Raw genomic sequence first — 20,843 nt, forward strand, 5'->3', positions numbered from 1 at the left:
ATATATGACTTTTTGTGCAAAAAGACTTTACTAATATAATAAGTGAACCTCAATGAACATATTCAAATAACAAAAAAGGTATGTCATGACCCCTTTAACAGCCTATAAATGCATTTTAAAAGTACCAATATTCTACATAGTCTATCAATTATTAATATGGTCATAAAAACTACATGCATAATGCAAAATGTTAAAATTTTAGATGGAGTATGTTGCAGGGCATGTCAAATTGTGTTTCATATGAATTACCCATCTACCTGTCAATTTATACTGCAAATCAAATTTAATTTAAATGGGTAAAAGGCATCCCAGAAACATTTACATTCTATCAGTATAGGATGTTTATACCTTACGAGTTGGAAATGCAATTCACCTCTTTTTGATCTGTACAGTTTTCTCAAAAGACAATAGCAGCATGCCTCAGTGTGATCTTCATCCTTTTACATTCTCAATAAATGACAAATCTGTGTTGTTTGAAAGATATTGTCACACCCATGAGGTTTCCCTCTCACCTCAGCACATAAATGAAAGTAACAGAGCAGAACAGTGGCCTCTGAGCAGGTGATGACCAGGATGATGAAGACCAGGAAAAGGAAGCCAAACATGTAATACATCTGATGAGACCTACAGAGAAATGTTTTTATGCATTTTAACATCAGATAGCTAGACAAACTCATTATCAACAATAATAAGAGACATAAAAGCTGGCTGACTACCAAATACTGTTGAGGATGAAGAAAAGCTGGATGAAGACGCAGCCGAAAGGCAGGATGCCGCCCATGACGATACCTGGCACAGGTTTGGTGAAGAAGGTCTGCTGAGGAATCTGGCGTGGGATCTGGTTTGTTCGCACTGGTGGCTCAATGCCCTGTTAAAGCAAGAAACACACCCACGGCCATGATGATATTGGGCTCACAGCATGCCCAAGGGAAAGCAAACACAGATGGGAAAAGCAAAAGCAGCTGATAGTGGTACAAATAAATATTCTGAAATATGTAGAAATGCATAGTCAAAACATACACACATGGTAATTCTGGAGTTTAGATTTTACATCAATATAAGATCTCTTGATCTTTTTAGTTAAGACCTCCAAAACATCCTTTAAAAGAACAGTTCACCCATAAATGTATATTATGTCATCATTTACTTCCCCTCATGTCATTTGAAACCTGTATGACTTTCTTTCTTCGATGGAGCACAAATGCAATTATTTATAGCATAATGACCAAGCTGCTCTGTCCAAGAAAAAAGCCACATGGATTTGGAACAACATGAAGGTGAGTAAATGATAATAGAATTTTCCTTTTTGGGTAAACTATCCCTTTAAGTATCAAAACCTGTAATCCTATTATTAAATGTCATATCTTTGTATCCACAAGTGCCAAATCAGTACCTGTCTGATTGCCAGGAATCTGAATTGTACTTTGAAGCTGTTGAGGAACTCATAAGAATGATTGATACAGCTCAAATTAAGGAGACATACTCACTGTTTTCTTGAAGCCAAAGTATGCACCCACAAAAGTGAGAGGTACAGAGATGCCGAACCACAGTGCCAGGATGGCCACGAGTGTTCCAAAGGGAACCGCAGCGGAAGAGCCCTCTACCCACAGGATCAGATTCATCAGGAAGAAGTCCACAAACACAATTCTGCAATAACAACAATTGAATTAGCCTGTGAATCTGTGTACACCTAATTTTATTATTTTATTGTGATGATGAATGGAGTAACATACCCAGGACACAAAAAGGCTGTGAGAAAAACATTGGTTTTCCAGTTTTCACCACTAAAAGCTGTTGACATAGAAGAAATGTGTTGGTGAGCAATGGAAGAATTTAGTAAAGTTTACTAAAAAATTTGATTTCACCAAGCAATGATCACAGATCTCAAATAAGAATTATGATGGCTGTTCCTTTTCTTCAATTATAGCCATCATCATGATTTTGAGAGGATAATATGCAGAGGACCCAAAAAGTAAAATTGCATGATTGCTATTGAACTAGATAACAAAATTTCAAGCAGTGGCATTTATTAAAAAAAAAAAAAAAAAAAAAAAAAAAACACTCAAACAAGCACTCTTTTAAGCAAAACCTTTTTTTTTTTTTAAAGTTCTTACAAATCTAAGTTTGTTAGGTTTTAAATTATAAAACCATAGATACCGTATAAAATACACTTTCTGGTTGTCAAAAGTTAGTAGAACATATTCATGGTAAATGTGATGAACCATGGTTTCTCTGCTAGGACACCTGTGTAAATATCCACTAAAAAAATATGTTGTGCATGTAGTTCAAAAGAATTACAAAAAAGTGTCCAAATACATTTTGGGGCCACTGTATTAGATAGGTTTTGGGGCGGCTGTACTGGATAATGTCATACCCAATAAGATAACAAGATTTTCCACAGAAATACATCCTTACTCTTATAGAGTCTGGCTGAGACATAGCCAGCAGATGTGCCGAGCAGAACCCACAGCACCACCGCACAGGTCATGAGAGCTCCTCTGTTGGCTGGAGACAGGAAGCCCAGACAGGCCAAGACTAAAAAGAGATGCAGGATCATCATTTGTGTAGATAGACCAACATTCATTTATTCAATGTTATTCACAATTACAAAAGCAATGTGTTGAAATATACAGTATGTTGAAAATGATCAAGCCTAAATCTGGGAAGGTGGGGAAATGTTCCAAAATATCAGCTATCAGCTATCAATATCAAAATACTTATTTAGAACATAGTGCATGAGTTGCATTGATTGCTTTTCAGTCATTCTGTACCAGATGCACTTACAAAGGGTGATGAAAGTCATGGTGAAGATCTGAGTGCCCTGTCCAAGGAAGACAGATAGAAGCATGCCCATTTTGGGTGGCCTGAACACGTCTCCATGTACCTGCTTCCACCCAGACTCTTCCGGAGCATCTTCCTACAGATGATAAAATAATAGATTCAAAAACGACATCAATAAGGCCATTATGGTGGATCATGTGTGGTTACTGCAAGGAAACTACTATGGCCAGTTACTATGCACACTTTAAAAAAACAAAAGATGGTAAATGCCACAAATACAGTACCCTCAGTGACATTACTGTATCTATTCATTGCAAAACAGCTTCCTTCATTTCCACCTTGATTGGTGAGCATGGTAAGGTAAGATTACACTATATTTTACAGTGGAATTTCCCAGAAGCCAAACAATCACCAAATCATAATTATCAGCGACAACATAAGCATGTAAGCTTACATAGGTACTGTTTGCAGCTGGAGGAGTCTTAACCCAGTCTGCCTGTGAACATCACAACAGAAGTTTCAGTGACTGGAATGCTGTTATTAGAATGGAAAATTGAAAACACATTTAAAATGTGTAATTTTTTTCAATGTTGAAACACTTTTTCCTATACCAGCTTAATATGCAGAGACGACTATAAGGGAGCCATTGGTAGGTAAGTATACTAAGGCGCTATCAAAACATTGTTCTGTTTGTTTGAGTATCCTGAGCAGCCCGACACAGTGTCATGACTGAAAACAGTCAAATTCTGTTTATTAAAAGGCACATAAATGACACAATTCACTTTTAAACTAAGTCTGTTAATTTCTGGTTTCATTCAAACTGGTCAAAATAGGGGGCCTGGGTAGCTCAGTGGTAAAAGTCGCTGGCTACCACCCCTGGAGTTCGCTAGTTCGAATCCCAGAGTGTGCTGAGTGAATCCAGCCAGGTCTCCTAAGCAACCAAATTGGCCCGGTTGCTAGGGAGGGTAGATTCACATTGGGTAACCTCCTCGTGGTCGCTATAATGTGGTTTGTTCTCGGTGGGGCGCGTGGTGAGTTCAGCGTGGATGCCGTGGCAGATGGCGTGAAGCCTCCACACGCACTATGTCTCCGTGGCAACGCGCTCAACAAGCCGCATGATAAGATGTGCAGGTTGGCGGTCTCAGATGCAGAGGCAGCTGGGATTCATCCTCTGCCATCCGGATTGAGGCAAATCACTACGTGACCATGAGGACTTAAAAGTGCATTGGGAATTGGGCATTCCAAATTGGGTGAAAAAAAAAAAATTTGGTTAAAATAAAGCATGAAGCACAGAAATATTGAGCAACTACATGACACATAAAATTTAACCAAACACAATATGTTAACTGGAAGTTTGTTTTAACTGGGCCTATGTGGGAGTGTCAGTTCTGTTGACACAAGAGAATGTGGTGACCTTATTCACCTCTTCTTTTATCTAGGTAAGAGTAGGAATGCAAACAGAGTAAATTGAATGTACCTGGTCCATCTGGTTGTACCTGGCAATGTCCTTATGTAATGTTCTAAGTATGATCATGGCCACCATGCCAGACAGGAAGAGCACAATGACCAATGAGTTCATGATGCTAGAAAAAAAATATATAGATTTAACATTAACTCGTATGGAGGTATGGATATGGACTGCCTTATTTTCCATTGCAAGACTTTCCAATTTTAGGCCAGGCAGGTTCTTTGTGCTCACCTGAACCACTGGATGTTGGTGTGGGGCATGGAAACCAAAATGTAATCCCACCGAGAAGCCCACATAATCTCAACATTTTGCTAAAAACAAAAAGGGAGAACATAAACTCTATTACACCCAATTCTTTCCCATCATCTCCAATTAGTGACTCTGAGCAGACTTACGTTGAATTTAACTGAATAGGAGTAGGTCACATTGAGATTACTGCTGAATTCTGCTGGTATCTCCATGGGAGGGCCTTCGCAAGACTTATTTTCGTCATCACTGTGTTTGACACTGTGAATCCAACAGAAACAATTTATCTTCCTCTTATCTAACAAAGAGCTACTGCTATATTGTAGTTGAGATAACCCTAATTATGGCATTCCCTGTGCATTATAACTAACAGCTACATGGTTTTTAATTGGCATGTGTTTGCAAACAGGTGGCTCTAAGCCTAAATTTCTATTTTGGTTAAAAAGGAAAGCACTTGTGCTGAAACTGGCCACTTAGGCCCACAGAAATTGAGAAAGACCGTAAAGCAGATCATTAAGACCCCATGAAATTTAAGTTTTGTGGCAATGCCAGTGTACTCCTAAAAGCTGACTAAAATAAATTTAAAATTTAAAAGTTTTTCTTTTTCAAGAAAACTGAAAAAATATCTTGATGACTGATCCTGCACTCATTGTGTATTACATTTTTTGTCCAATCAAATGCTCTCTGGAATGAGAATGTCTCTCTCCCAACATCTGCTTCTAACTAGAAATAGTTAAAAGCAAATCATGGCGGGGAGGTCACGTGACGCCATGCAAGAAGCAGACGTGTGAGCGACCAGCTCTGTGCACTTTGCAAAATGTTTGATTATTTTCATGTTATAATTTGGTGAAATTTGATACACCCAGTTACACATTTGCTCTTTGAGGTAAAACATGGCAAAGGAGTCAAAATCCTCGGGCTCTGGAGACATTAAAAGACACTTACATGTTCAGGATGAAAGCCCCGACAGACCTGAAGACCGGGAATTTGGATGGCGCGGAGGGAGAGGAGATCCTGCGTCAGTTGTCCAACATGTCGGTGATGTTGACGAAGGTTCTTGCTGACTTGGAGGATCTCGTTGTAATACGTCGATCGATTACAGTGATGGAAATAAAATTCTCTGAGATAGTTACAAGAGTGTCAGATGTTGAGAGACAAATCGATTTTCTGGAATCTTCGGAGAGGGAATTAACCACTAATCTGCCCGCGACAAAAGCTGATTTGGAACATCTCCTTGAAAAGCTTGAAGATCTTGAGAATAGAAGCCACAGGAATAACGTTCGAATTGTTGGAATTCCTGAGCATGAGGAGGGCAGAGATATGGTGAAATTTCTAGATGAGCTTTTCCTGAGTCTGCTCGACATAACAGGCCACAAGCTGGAAATCGAGCGAGCTCACAGAGTCCTAGCTCACAGATCTTCTGAGGGAGAAACGCCCCGACCGATTCTGGCCAGATTTCTGAGATCATCCGATAAAGATCTTGTGTTGCGCCAGGCGAGGAGCAAAGGGAAGCTTTCTTGGAAGAATCATAATATTTTCTTGTTCCCAGACTTTGCGAACTCGACAAGAGAGAAACACGATCGGTTCAAGGAATGCAAGAAACTCTTACATCAGAAAAAGATCTCGTTTGCTCTAATGTTTCCGGCCAAACTGAGAATAGAAACGAAGGTCGGTCACAAAGTATTTACATGTCCAAATCTGGCAATGTCTTTTATAGAATCAATGACTGAGTAAACTGCATTGGCTCCGCCGAGCGGCTGGAGCTTGTTTTGTGAGTAACACTTTTCCTTGAAGAGACTTTTGCATTGATGAAAGATTACTTTTGCATTGAAGTTCCCGGACAGATTGAGAATAGACACTACGGATGTGTACAGATTGTGTAAGTCATGGAATATACGTTTATGCGGCCTCCGAGTGAATTGACTCGATCATCCGGGGAACCGGGATGCCGGTTTTGTTTCTTTTTGTATTGGTTCCGCCTAGCGGCTGGAGCTTGTTCTATTGAATAATACTCCTTTGGAACAGCTGTGGATTAATCTGTTCTTTCTTCATGCTTATTCCTCCTGCTGGCTGTAGTTTGTTTTGTTGAGTATTTTTACGGGACATTGGAATGATCATGTCATCCGCTGAACTCATAACAGCTGGCTCACTGAAAATTCCTTTGTCTGTACGAGGAATCTGAACGGTTTTATATCAGCTGGAATTTGTTTTGTGGAAGATCACACCTATGAGACAGTTCTGTGAATGAATCTACACGTTCTTTGTGTTCATTCTTCCTATTTGCTGGGGTTTATTTTACAAAGTATTTTCTGTTATGTAATTTTGCCTCACAAATTTGTGAGGCAAAATTGAGCAATCCAATGGCAAAGTTGTTGTGGGTACTCGTTTGCGTTCATGGACCTTTTGAGTTTAGAGGGATTGTCGCCGGTTGGCGCTGTCATGCGCGGGGTTAATGCACACGTTTTTCTTTTTTCTGTTTGTTTTGTTCGGGGGGAAGTTCGGGGTTTGATTGTTTCACTAATGGGGAATGTGGTCTGTATAACTTTGTTTTTGACACACAATCTATTTTTTCTAATATGCCAAAATGTCAAATGTTAATATGAATAAGTTGTCTCTCTCCACGTGGAATGTGAATGGGTTGGGGCACCCCATAAATATAAGGAAGGTTATTACTTTTCTTAAACGTAAGAAATATGATGTAGTGTTTCTTCAAGAAACACATCTCTCCCCGCAGGAAGCTGAAAAATTTGGGAAGATATGGGGTGGACATGTTTTTTTTAGTGCTGGCTCAAGGAAGAGCAAAGGAGTCATTATATTTGTAAATAAACATCTACAATTCAAATGTCTCAAACAGATTAAAGATAAATTAGGGAGAGTCATTATTGTTTTAGCTGAAATTCAAGGGCAAAGGTTGATTTTGGCTAATATTTACGCACCTAACGCTGATGATCAGGGCTTTTTTATAGATCTTGAAGTGATGTTGCAAGCCGCTGGCACCCCTCATGATATAATATTGGGAGCAGACTTTAATCTTTTGATGGACTCAGTCCTTGATCATAGTGAAGCAAGTGTGTAAACCCCCTAGAGCAACATTGACGCTTCACAGGATGTGTAAAAATCTTGGTCTTACAGATATTTGGAGACTTTTGAACCCATCCGGTAGGGACTATACATTTTTTTCATCAGTCCATAAGATTTATTCTAGAATCGATTTTTTTTTTTGGTGTCAAAGTCCCTCATTTCATCTGTTGTTGATTGCTCAATTGGAAATATCTTAGTCTCAGATCACGCCCTGGTGAGTTTAGAGGTGATGCCACATATAGAGAAAAAGAAATCATATAGTTGGTGCCTTAATGTGTCCCTTTTGCAAAATCCTGATTTCCAACAAATGTTAAAGACTGAAATCAATGTTTATATGGAGACCAACTGGTCCTCGGTATCCTCTGTGGGCGTGGCTTGGGAAGCACTTAAGGTGGTTCTTAGGGGTCGGATCATACAGTATGCCTCATTCATTAAAAAATCCAAAGCACAAGAACTTGTGGAGTTGGAAGGAAATATTAAAAGTGCCGAGGCTGAGCTGAAGCGCCGTATGTCATCCGATGGCCTCAGAGAATTGACCCGACTGAAATATTGATATAATACTATTTTGTCACGGAAAGTGGAGTTTTGGTTATTCAGGGCAAGACAGTCATACTTTGAGTCGGGTGACAAAGCAGGAAAACTTTTGGCTAGATATATAAAGCAGAGAGAGTCTTTCTCTATCATTCCCTCAGTGAAATCTGCTGGTGGTGAAGTATTTACCTCGGCCATTGATATTAATAATGCTTTTAAAGAATTATATTTTGATCTCTATAGTTCCAGGTCTTCATCCACTGATGAAGATATTAGGAACTTTGTGGAACCATTAGATCTCCCTAAACTGACGACTGTGCAAAAAAACTAACCTTGGAGGAGCTTGACGAGGTAATTAAGGCCATGCCTACAGGCAAGGCTCCAGGGCCTGATGGCTTTTCCTCTGAGTTTTTTTAGATCCTATGCTACAGAACTGGCTCCACTTTTGTTAGAAGTTTATACAGAATCATTAAAGATCATTAAAGCTTCCTCCAAACATGACACAAGCCCAGATAAGTCTGATTCTAAAAAAGGACAAAGATCCAAGCGAGTGTAAAAGTTCCCGCCCAATTTCCCTGATCCAGTTGGATGTAAAAATTTTGTACAAAATTCTGGCTAATCGTTTAAGTAAAGTTATGACATCACTTAAACATATAGATCAGGTGGGGTTTATTCGAGGCCGTAGCTCTTCTGATAATATTAGGCGTCTAATCAATATCATGTGGTCAGTAGCGAATGATCAGTCTCTGGTCGCTGCCATTTCTCTTGACGCCAAAAAGGCATTTGATATGGTAGAATGGGATTATCTTTTTAAGATTTTGGAAAGGTATGGGTTCGGGAGTACATTTATTGGTCGGATTAAGTTACTTTATAGACACCCTGTAGCAGTGGTACAAACAAATGAGTTAATTTCAGATTATTTTACTCTGGACAGGGGCACCCGGCAGGGTGATAAGGAAGGAGGATGATTTTCCAGGGGTGACGGCGGGAGGTGTGGCGCATAAACTTCTGCTTTACGCAGATGATATTTTATTATTCATCTCCGACCCTACTAGATCTATGCCTTGCCTCCATAGAATTATTAACTCCTTTTCCAAATTCTCAGGATACAAAGTCAATTGGTCTAAATCCGAAGCTTTGGCATTGACAGCGTACTGTCCAGTAACGGCCTTCCAGCCAGGTGCCTTCCAGTGGCCCAAACAGGGCATTAAGTATTTGGGGATTTTATTCCCAGCAAATTTGTCTGATTTAGTCAGAGTTCATTTTGATCCCTTAATAAAAAGGTTTTCGAATGATGTGGACAGGTGGGCTTCATTACACTTATCGATGATTGGGAAGGTTAATAGCCGGAGAGGTTAAGTCGCATCCCGTTATTTTGCATTTGCACTCGATATGGACAGAAGTGTCCAGAGTGTTTAATTCTGATATTTATTTAAACGTAGCCTCGAGCATATGGCTGAACCCTAAAATATATATTAATAAGTCCCCTTTCTGTTGGTCATATTGGATTGTGAGGGGGGGTTAATACACTTGGTGACCTATATGAGAGTGGAGTATTGAGATCTTTTGAAAATTTGATTCAACATTTTGAGATTCCCAGATCTCAATTTCATAAGTATTTACAGCTGCGCCACCTGCTCTGCTATGTTTTTGGGAGTAGCATACACCCCCTTAGAGCGGCAGATACTCTGGAAGTGGTGATTGCTGCTTTTGGGAAGGGTCATGAGGCATCAGTGTATTACTCCCTGTTAATTCAGAGTTTGGGGGACGGAGCTTTAAATTCTCTCAAAGAGATTATGGGAGGAAGATTTAAATTTGTTATTGGAGGAGGGAGAGTGGGCTAGGATCCTAAAAAGCATCAGGTCTGCATCTAGAGATGCAAGGATCCGTCTGATGCAATTTAAGATTTTGCATCGGTTCTACTGGACCCCCTCTAGATTGTACAGGCTTGGTATTAAAGACTCACCCACCTACTGGCGATGCCAGTCAGAAGACGGGGACATAACCCATGTTTTTTGGGGTTGTATTAAGATTCAGGAATTTTGGTTGAGGATCCAGCATTTTGTGTGTGACGTACTGGACACTCAATTTTCATTTTGCCCCAGACTTTGTATTTTGGGTGATGGAGGGGTCCTGAATATAACAGATAAATATATGAAAAGCTGGGTCCTAACCAGCGTGATGATTGGCAGACAGCTAATCCTTAGGGGTTGGAAGTCAACTGATGCACCCTCATTTCGTGAGTGGTGCACCGAGTTGGGTAAAGTGGCAGCTTTCGAGGAGATGACTTCCAGACGGCTGGGGAACCTGTCGAGTTATGGCAGAAAATGGGGTGGTTATTTGTCTCATTTGGAGAGGTCCTAGTGTGGGGCAGTGGAGGGAGACACATTTTTTGTTTATTTTTATTTATTTATTATTATTATTATTTTATTTTTTTTCCCTATATGTTGAACTTTGTCTTTTTTTTATGTACTATTTGTGTGTCTGTTTATATGTGGGTATTTAGTTTTTTTATATTGTGAGGGCGGGGGTTGGGGGTGCGGGGGGGGGCGTTATAAAGGGTTTTAAGTTGATTCCTAATGTATAATTTTGAGGTTACATTTATTTTTGTCTGTCTTGGAATCAATAAAAAATGTTAATAAAAAAAAAAACATTTTTTTTTAAAAAATGGCTGTGACTAAAGAAAGGGACGAACCTTTCGGTATGTCCCACCCCAACTTCCTGTTTCAACAGGAAGTATGTCGCCACAGGAAAGAAAACTGCGATTATCAAGCCAATTCACTGGGTCTTTAAAATATGACATTTAGGGCCAGCTTTCAGAGGGTTAACAAGACAGATCTCTTCCCAAGTTAGGTTATTTAAAGATGCACAATCAGACCTCTTGGGTTCCAGAGAAGCTGCCACAAGTCGAGCACCCATCCCAGCCTGTTCATCCCCACTGTGGTAAGTTATGGTGATGTCCACGTGGTTGAAAAGATAATAGGTGTTCTTCTTGTTGAACTCAGCCTGAAAAAGCAAAAAGACAAATTCAATCTGTCATTAAATAAGCTGGTCAGCATCAAAAGGGTCTATCTTTTTTAAAACACTTTCACTCACTTTATCCAACAAAATATTTCCACACTGTTCAGGAAGTGATCAAACAAGCTCTCTCACACTGATAACACAGGCATCCTTCGGTTTTCCTTCTTGGTTAACTAGGCATCCAATTGGAAATCCGGGATTGCAGAATTTCTGATCGCCTTCCACAACGTAACACCATGTTACAGGCATGTTGGGCATATCCTGGGAAACAAATGAGAATAAACCAAAGTCACTGATCTGTTCTCCTCAACCTTTAAACAAATGATAAAAGAAATGGATTACATGCCAAACCCAACATGCCAAACACATCACAAATCACTATTGTCTTTGTTAATAGTTTTTGAGCATTCCAGCTAGGTTATGCTAATATCTGGAGAAGAGAGGCGATACAACTGACCAGTGTCAGAAATTAACTTTTCCATTAAGCAGCAATATTTGCCTCCTGGATTTGATTTTCTGGGGCATTTTGTTTTTTATGAGGGCTTTTTTTCCTTAAAAAAACTTAAACTATATGTCATTTGTTTATGTGAAATATATGTCAATTTAATCAATTTATTACTTACAAGTTCTCAAAATTGAGAATTTATTACCTCTTATTCAAATAATTAAATCAACACCAACTTATAGTTTATGCCATAATATATATAACTAGGACTATAATAGAATACTGCAAACTATATCAAATGTTACAAATACAAAAATTCATTACAAGGCCAATTCTTGCCTCCACAGGGGCATTTTTGTCATTATTGGTGGCATTTTCTGCCCCGAACCCCCATCATTTCTAAACCCTGCAACTGACGTAGGTTACACAACTACTACACACCACTCCTATGTGTCTCTTTGAAGACTTACCATTGGTGCTGGTAATTCAGCTCCATTCCTCTCTTTAGAAAATCCAGCTTTAACTTATCCTCTTTATCAGATGTATCATAAGATTTGGTGCAGACCTTCACACATGTCTGGTCAGCCTTAAACAAAAACTGAGAGGAGAAAGTCTAAAATAAATATTTTAAAGTATGATCATCCATAACATGGCAAAAAGCAGGAATAAACTGCAAACTAACCAGCTTGAGTTAATTACAACAGGAACATTGCTGCTGTATAACTGATAACGTCTCCGATTACTCATGTAACCTCGGTTCTGTGAGATGAAGGGAACGAGACATTGCATTTAAACGCTATGGGGAATTCCTTTTCCATGACCTAGTTGAAGCCCTTGTAACATAATGCCAATCTTATGATTGGCAATGGTGTTTGAGCCCCGCACTTTTAGGTGCACATTTGCCCTATATAAGCGGGCGCTCAAACACCATTTCTTCAGAATTTTCTGACTGAAGGACAAAAACGTATGCTCGTACCTCAAAACTCTGAAGTAGTAATGCGGCCAAATTTTGCAATGTCTCGTTCCCTTCATCTCAGGGAACCGTTGTTACATGAGTAACTGGAGATGTTCCCTATCGATTCAGTTCACTCGACATTGCATTTGAATGCTATGGGGAACGGAGTCTAATCACGCCACACTACGTAGCATCATACCCTAAGATGTGCCAGAGTAGAAACACTTAGAAGAATATGTATATGAAGTCACTGGCTCTTCGGGTGGTGACTTATTATTATATGTCTTCAAGTGTGTATGAAAATGAATAACCCCACAAGGTGAAAACCAGATGGGAAATGAATCTTAATCTGCTTGTGATTTCTAGTGGGAGTAAATTGGATAGTGGCCTACACAGGCAGCTGTATTAAAATTATAACAGGTAGCCCACCCATAATAAGGAGCTCTGGCTCACCCGCAACCGGAATAGTAGCTCTTTAGACAGAGAGGACTCGCGAAGCGATTGACACCATGTCTAGGTTATAAAACCTCATGAACGTGTTCTGCGAAGACCATCTTGCTGCAAAGCATATGTCCTGTAGGGATACACCGTTTGTCCATGCCCATGAGGAAGCCATGCCTCTAGTTGAATGTGCCTTTACGCCAATAGGGTATCTCACGCACTTTGATTCATAAGCAAGGGTGATCGCATCAACGATCCAGTGAGAGATCCTTTGTTTGGAGACGGACATGCCTTTTGTGCATCCTCCATAACAAACGAAGAGCTGATCTGACAGTCTAAACTGGCAAATGCGCGCCACATGTGTGCAATGCCCACACGGGGCATAATAAATGCGCTAACTGCTCCTCATCCGAATTAGACGGTGGAGAAGAGAAAGCTTGTAGGTGCACTGTCTGAGCCCCTAAAGGGTGTTGTGGAGGTGGAATAAATGAGAATAAATGGAGAACTGAGAATTTACCTGGCTCGCCACTCATTTAAGGGAAAACAGGAAACATTTAAGTCCCATGTTAGAACTGTAGCAGGGTGACGGGGATTCAAGCACCTCGCTCCCCTAAGGAACTTTATGATCAGATCATGCCTATAAAGGAGCCAGCCTCTGGGGCATGAAATGCCAAGATGGTCGCTACATAGACCTTAAGTGTTGACGGAGTAAGACCTGCACCCAACCGCTCTTCAACGAATTTAAGGATCTCCATTATGGAGCAATTCATTGGGTCTTTGCTGCGTGAAGAGCACCAATTCGCAAACACACTCCATTTTAGTGCATAAAGGCATCTCATAGACGGCGCTCTAGCCTGCAAAATGGTGTTCATTACAGACTGAGCCAATTTGGGCTCGTTCGTTGTGCTCCATTCAAGGGCCATCCAGGTTCCACAGCTCCGGCTGGGGATGCCAAAGCGTGCCCTGCATTTGAGAGAGCAGATCTCTCCTCAGCGGTATTTCCCATGGAGGGCCACCTAATATCTCCATCATTTCCAGAAACCATGGCTGGTTGGGCCATTTTGGCGCAATCAACAGACCAACAGATGTGTTCACATTTGGAAGGTTTGGTTCGATTAAAACGAACTCTGGTGCGATTGTTCTGTCAGTGCGGTTCATTTGAACAAGTGTGAACGCTGCCATCCAAACCTTGGTGCGCACCAAACAAGCGGAACGAGACTCCAAACGAACTCTGGTGCGGTTCAATTGATATATGAACGCAACATGGACCAAAGACCTCTAAACAGACCAAAAACAGGAAGTAATTTGCCTAATACTGACCTCAAGCATACCTGGTTCTTCTCATCATAGGAGCTATGTTGCCCATTACAGTTCGGTACAGGCGTCGGAACTGCCATCATCCGTCCTTGCAGCATATCTTCATTTGTGTGTGCAACGGAGGAATTCCTGGCACTGTTTTGACTCCTTTACACATTTGATTAGCTCTTCGTTTGTTCTCAGCTGGTAAAAATACTACCATATATACATATATAAATCTAACGAGCGCATTTCGCCCAGCAGCCAGCATTGTTTTGGATGTTCGGCAAGTTCCGTCGCAAAATATACTTCATAAAAGCTGTCCAATCAGGTTGTGACTTTTTCCTGATGCCTTTTGTTTGGTATCTTTAGGTTCGGTGTTAAAAATTCCAGTGTAAACGCTAAGCGAACCAGGACTAAATGTATCATTTTATTTTTTGGTCCGGACCAAGAGAACCAAACTACAAGTGTGAACACACACCATTAGTTTTAGTCCTGTGTCAAATGTCCTTGTTAGTTTTTATCATATTTAGTCAACCTTATCCTGTTTTGTTTTTTTAGTCAAGTTTTATTTGACTAAAAGTTTATTTTAATCTTATCTTAGTCAAAGAAAACCCTCAATATTTCAGTCTAGTTTTAGTCAATGAAAACGGTTGACATTTTAGTCATATTTTAGTCACATTTAGACAGATGCAACATCAAGAAATCCAAGTGTTGCACTACAAGTAAATCATTGCTATGATTTTAACTTAACACAAACCCTGAGTTTCCAGAAAAAGAAAACTCTACACAATCAAAACGAGGTGGTATTATACTCGCAAAGTACTTACTTTATGCAGGTATATTACTGCAGACACCTTTTCTGAGGTATGTTTTTGTAGGCAATTCGTTTTTATAACATATTCGAATTCATTTTGATGCCAAATCAAATTCATTTTGATGGTAATGTGAAGGACAAATAAACACAGCAGTGTCACCAAATACATGCCAAATACACAAGTCACTGGTCTATACTCAATCCTACATTACCTTTGCCGCTTATTTTCAGCTCCTTCACAACAATTTGCTAGCCTATTAGCTTAATGAGTTCGGTTTAGCTATAAAACACAGCCTACATAATGTAACACCACCGCCTTGTCTTAATATAGCTTATTAAGTTGTCTAATACAGTTGTCACTAGTTGTCTTAATATAGCTTAAAAAAAAAAAACTAACATTACCACCAAGACATTAACCTACCTCAATTTCTTTGTGGTTAGCCTTCATATCATCTTCTCTTTCTCCCAAGTCCAACTGTTGCTGTCATTATTTAATGAACGTTAGCTTTCTGTAAACTACTTGAAAGGTACTCCTCAGTGATTGCTTAGTCCTGATATGCCGCACGCAGCAGAGGAAAGCAAACTGCAGCTCATGCCATCCAATGAACAGGATATTTGGATTGTAATTTAGAAAGAAAAAAACAGACTATAATATTTTGTCTCCTCTTTTTTTTTATTTTTTTTTATTTTTTTTTATTTTTACGAAAATAAAGAGATTTTGGTAAAGATTTTATTTTTAAAACTACATTATAGTCTTGTCTTTTTTCGTCAACAATATTGCATGTTGATACAGTCACAGTTAGATTTTACTGACATCGGTGCCGTCTCATGTTAGTCATGGAAAACAAGGTCGTCGACGAAAATTTTTCGTCATAGTTTTTGTTAACGAAATTAATATTAGTGGGCTGTCTCTGCGGAGGCAAATAGGTCGACTTCCGCTTTGCCAAACATTTCCCAAATCCTCAGAACCATCTGGATGAAGTCTCCATTCCCCCGCCATTGGTCCCTGGCATGACAGCATGTCCACTCCACAGTTCAGACGGCCCAGAACATATGTCGCATGCAGGGAGAGATGCCGCACGCTCCACACGAGGAGGCATTGGTAGCGATTGAGTGCTGCCCTGGTGATTTATTTATGCTACCACTGACATATTGTCTGACCGAATCAGAACGTGATGATTCACTATGTCGGAATGGAAAGCTTTCACCACTAAGAAGACAGCTAGCATTTCCAAGCAGTTTTGCACCTGTTCAAGTTCCGAAAGCCGGGCGTCCATCGCACAGAGCACCCAAAACTGTGTTAGACGCATCTGTGGTCACCACTTTTTGTTTGAAAACCTGACCCAGCATCACACCCTGCTGATAAATGTTTGGATCTGTCCATGGTGCTAGAGCAGCCAGACAGTGGGTAGTCATGGTGATGCGCACACAGCCCCGATGCCAGACGTGACACGGTACATGTTTTTTGAGCCAGCACTGGAGAGGTCTCATGTGTAAAAGACCTAACGGTTTGACGGCAGATGCTGCCGCCATAAAACCCTGCTTTTTCTGAAAAGACTTCAGTGGAAATGCTTTCCCCAGTTTGAACTGAGACACACTGGTGAATGGTCTGGACGCGCTCGCTCGTGAGGTGTGCACGCATGTTTACGGAGTCAAGTCAAACCTCCAAAAAGGATATTTGTTGGCTGGTGTGCTTTTCGCCCAGTTGGCATTGAGACCCAGGCTGTATAATGGTGAAGTATCAAGTCCCTCTACTCGTACAGCAGAGCCTCTGATCAGGCCAGTAATACCCAATCATCGAGGTAATTCAGAATGCGCACGGCATCTTCAAAGGGGTGAGCGCCGCATGGACACATTTCGTGAACATGCGTGGGGCCAAAGACAATCCGAAGGGAAGGACATTGAATTGATATGTTATCCCTTCGAATGCGAATCTCAAAAACAGCCTGTGATGCGGTACAATTCGGATATGAAAGCATGCGTCTTTTAGATCTATTGACTCAAACCAGTCCTGTGGGTGGATGTGTGATAAGATCTGTTTCTGAGTTAACATTTTGAATGGGTGTTTTGCAAGCGTGTCTCAGACAGCTTTTGCAAAAGTGTCTCAGATCTAAAATTGGCCGAAGCCCACCGCCTTTCTTCGGAAAAGGTAGCAGCTGTAATTCCCTTTGCGGTCGTGGCAGCTCGGAACAATCTCTATTGCATCTTTTGCGTGATTGTGAATTTCTGCACATAATACAGGAACGTACCATGATGGAAATGTCGAGGACAAAACGCTGTTTAAGTGAGGCAGTCTTCATGTGAACTGGATCTAATACCCATGTTCTATCATTTTTAGCACCCAATCTGACATGCCGCTTATCAGACGGTAGCTTCTCACTCAGAGCGCATCACGCATCCATGCACAGCGCTAACAGTGTAATGGCTCGAGCGAGCTAATAATAGACACCAATCACCTGCAGTTATCACGGCGAGTGAGTTTGGTTAGAGTGAAAGAAAGAGCTTTTTCAGCCTTCAGCATGTTGAGCAGCCACTACGAGGTACACTATATTGCCAAATGTATTCGCTCACCCATCCAAATAATTGAATTCAGGTGTTCCAATCACTTCCATGGCCACAGGTGTATAAAATGAAGCACCTAGGCATGCAGACTGCTTCTACAAACATTTGTGAAAGAATGGGCCGCTCTCAGGAGCTCAGTGAATTCCAGCGTGGTACTGTGATAGGATGCCACCTGTGCAACAAGTCCAGTCCTGAAATTTCCTCACTACTAAATATTCCACAGTCAACTGTCAGTGGTATTATAACAAAGTGGAAGCGATTGGGAAAGACAGCAACTCAGCCACGAAGTGGTAGGCCATGTAAAATGACAGAGCGGGGTCAGCGGATGCCGAGGCGCATAGTGCGCAGAGGTCACCAACTTTCTGCAGAGTCAATCGCTACAGACCTCCAAAGTTCATGTGGCCTTCAGATTAGCTCAAGAACAGTGTGTAGAGAGCTTCATGGAATGGGTTTCCATGGCCGAGCAGCTGCATCCAAGCCATACATCACCAAGTGCAATGCAAAGCGTCGGATGCAGTGGTGTAAAGCACGCCGCCACTGGACTCTAGAGCAGTGGAGACACGTTCTCTGGAGTGACGAATCACACTTCTCCATCTGGCAATCTGATGGACGAGTCTGATTTTGGCGGTTGCCAGGAGAACGGTACTTGTCTGACTGCATTGTGCCAACTGTGAAGTTTGGTGGAGGGGGGATTATGGTGTGGGGTTGTTTTTCAGGAGCTGGGCTTGGCCCCTTAGTTCCAGTGAAAGGAACTCTGAATGCTTAAGCATAACAAGAGATTTTGGACAATTCCATGCTCCCAACTTTGTGGGAACAGTTTGGGGATGGCCCCTTCCTGTTCCAACATGACTGCGCACCAGTGCACAAAGCAAGGTCCATAAAGACATGGATGAGCGAGTTTGGTGTGGAAGAACTTGACTGGCCTGCACAGAGTCCTGACCTCAACCCGATAGAGCACCTTTGGGATGAATTAGAGCGAAGATTGCAAGCCAGGCCTTCTCGTCCAACATCAGTGTCTGACCTCACAAATGCGCTTCTGGAAGAATGGTCAAAAATTCCCATAAACACACTCCTAAACCTTGTGGAAAGCCTTCCCAGAAGAGTTGAAGCTGTTATAGCTGCAAAGGGTGGGCCGACGTCATATTAAACCCTATGGATTAAGAATGGGATGTCACTTAAGTTCATATGCGTCTAAAGGCAGATGAGCGAATACTTTTGGCAATATAGTGTACGTGTGCAATTCAAGCAAAGCAAGGAAGCGTTGCAATAAAAACTGACTCGTACCCGGCGAGAATAGCGGGGAAGGGCGTGTTGAAACATAATAGAAAAGGCAGGAGCCCTAGATTCCTATAAACGCTATTCTACCAGGGGGATTCCTCCAGCTGGGGGCTGACAGTGCTATTTGCGTCACATTACAAAGACGCTAAAATATGACAGAGGATGGAAGCCCCTCTGACCTTGGCGCGTGCACGCGCCAGGTCTCAGAAGGCTCCGTGTGAACCTCAGGGAAGAACGACACTGCTTTCCAAACCATGGTCTTTTGAAAGCGGACGGTGTGCAGGAATCATTCATTAAGATGAGAATTTTCTGGTTCGACAGGAGGCGACCACTCAAGGCCGAGCTCCTCGACCACACGCCCAATGACGCGGAGTAACTCATGTCAATGGCCAGTGCGCGCTCCTCACCCTCGTTGGGGGGAGGGGCTGCAACATCCTCCATGAACCATTTTCCGATGCTGCGAGGGACACGGCATCATTATCATCTTCAGGCCCGTCTAATATGACAGCACCATGCTCATTCATAGAAGGCCGGAGGTCATCAGGTGCGTACTGCACAGGCAAAGACGCCACGTGGGAAGATCGAGGGGCTTGTGATGCTGCGTGAGATCCTCCTCGGGTTCTTCCATTTTTACCTCTCGGCCCCGACCATGCTTCCTCATGTGGTCCCTCGAGACTTAAGACAGAGGAAGCGGTCGGGAGGGTGTGGGAGGCGGAACTGTCCCTCAGAAGGAGGGCGACCCTAGAGCGGAGCGTCTTGAGACTCATGTCCTCACAGTGAGGGCAGTCTGTCCCCATGAGAGCTGCTTCAGCGTGGGTGCGGCCCAGGCAGCAAATGCAGCTCTCATGTTGGTCTGATGGAGCGATGTGTTGCTCTCAGAAACACTGGCGATACGACAACTTTAAAAAGACTCGTACACACAAGCGGCTCATTTATAGAGTGTTTTAAGTCACTTGGACGGAATATTACATATATACACATATATCAAAGGGTACAGGTCCTGCCTGGATGCTGCGGGAAGTGGGTAGATATCTCGCCGAGCGAAGAACCATATCTGGCGGCAAGGCGGAGACACTTCTTCGCTGGAACACTAGAGGGGGTGGGTAAATCTTTCGCTGCAGGCACTGAGAGTCAGGCGAAGAACGTCCAGATGCATCTGCAGGGAATCCCATCCGCTGATGGGTGTCTTTTGATAGTGAAGAGAGGGCTGATCCAAATGCGTATTCAAGACGAGTCGACGTCGGTCTTGAAGGAAGAAAATTCTGAAGAAATGGTGTTTGAGTGCCCACTTATATAGGGCAAATGCGCGCCTGAAAGGGTGGGGCTCAAACACCATTGCCAATCATAAGATTGGCCCTATGATACAAGGGCTTCAACTAGGTCATGGAAAAGGAATTCCCCATAGCATTCAAATGCAATGTTGTGCAAATAACAGTACAACAAAAATTACAGTTATTCATAAATAAGTCTTGAAAAATAATGAGGGAAAAGTGTGTGTCAATTACATCTACATCTAGTAAGACTTGATGGACAAGATGTGGGGTCAGCTCATTGTGTGGAGGGTGTATTATCTTCAGAACATCTGAACACAATGGGTGAATAGTTAACAAGATAAACTGGCTTTTAAACCAATAAGATGAAACACTGTCTTACCTTGTATGGAGATGTCTCTATTCTCTCTCCAAATAACACCTGCCCAAGGTTCTCTGAGGGTCTTCTTTCATTTGTATCTTTGCAGAAATCAAACCTACAGCAAAGGGAGTTTCATCACTGATCAATCATTGTATTGAAATGCAGATATAATGGACCTTACATTGTGACTTATACTTACGCATCATACTCATAAGGGATGACTGATTCCACAGAGTCCAGTCTGTTCACAAACAGCTGGATCTTAGTCTATGGCAATGCAGAGAAGGTA

The 20,843-nt window shown here is 41.7% G+C and overlaps 1 pseudogene; it reads right to left on the bottom strand.

The window, feature by feature from the left end:
* Positions 1-20,843, bottom strand: part of LOC127417820 (transmembrane 9 superfamily member 2-like) — a 29,671-nt pseudogene that overhangs the window by 4,877 nt on the left and 3,951 nt on the right.

Source organism: Myxocyprinus asiaticus, chromosome 27, assembly GCF_019703515.2.
Source record: "Myxocyprinus asiaticus isolate MX2 ecotype Aquarium Trade chromosome 27, UBuf_Myxa_2, whole genome shotgun sequence".
Lineage (NCBI taxonomy): Eukaryota > Metazoa > Chordata > Actinopteri > Cypriniformes > Catostomidae > Myxocyprinus > Myxocyprinus asiaticus.